At 53.7% G+C, this 620-nt stretch overlaps 1 protein-coding gene across 1 annotated transcript in view; it reads left to right on the forward strand.

The window, feature by feature from the left end:
• ERO1A (endoplasmic reticulum oxidoreductase 1 alpha) overlaps window positions 1-620 on the forward strand; it is a 39458-nt gene that overhangs the window by 26894 nt on the left and 11944 nt on the right. The window lies entirely within an intron of this gene.

Here is a 620-nt window from a genome sequence, read left to right on the forward strand (position 1 = left end):
TGCTCAGGTCCCTTCCGACCCTAGAAACTATGAAACTGTGCCATGTGTGGCGCGCAGTTAGGTTTCGCCACTATGTCGCTGTAGCGGCACGCTATAAGTGGGGAGTGTGCTGCTACAGCGACATAGCTTGTGATGTGTAGATGCATGTGATCACTACATCGCTGTAGTGCTACGTGAAGACACGCCCATTGTAAACCAAAGCCAAACCCCACCTGGGCTCCTAAATCCAGCGTTCCCTTGGCCATTTACCAGTTGCGCTGATGCCAAGCAGAGCTACAGACATAGTCTCATCATTTCATAGTTAGTAGGGTTGGAAGGGACCTGAGCAGATCAAGTCCATGCCCCTGCCGTGGTAGGAAAGAGTACTGGGGTCAAATGACCCCAGCAAGGTGTTCATCCAGCCTCCTCTTAGACCCCCAGGGTAGGAGCCAGCACCACTTGTCTTGGAAGTTGGTTCCAGACCCTAGCTGCCCTGACCGTGAAGTCGCGCCTCCTGATGTCTAGTCTGAATCTCCCCTCTGCCAGCTTGTGACCATTATTCCTGGTCACTCCTGGTAGTGCTCGGGGGAGCAGGGACTCCCCCAATGCCTGCTGATCCCCTCTGACTAGTTTGTAAAAGG

The sequence above is a fragment of the Gavialis gangeticus genome, unplaced genomic scaffold, assembly GCF_001723915.1.
Source record: "Gavialis gangeticus isolate Ggan-Ray unplaced genomic scaffold, GavGan_comp1, whole genome shotgun sequence".
In the NCBI taxonomy this organism is placed as follows: domain Eukaryota; kingdom Metazoa; phylum Chordata; order Crocodylia; family Gavialidae; genus Gavialis; species Gavialis gangeticus.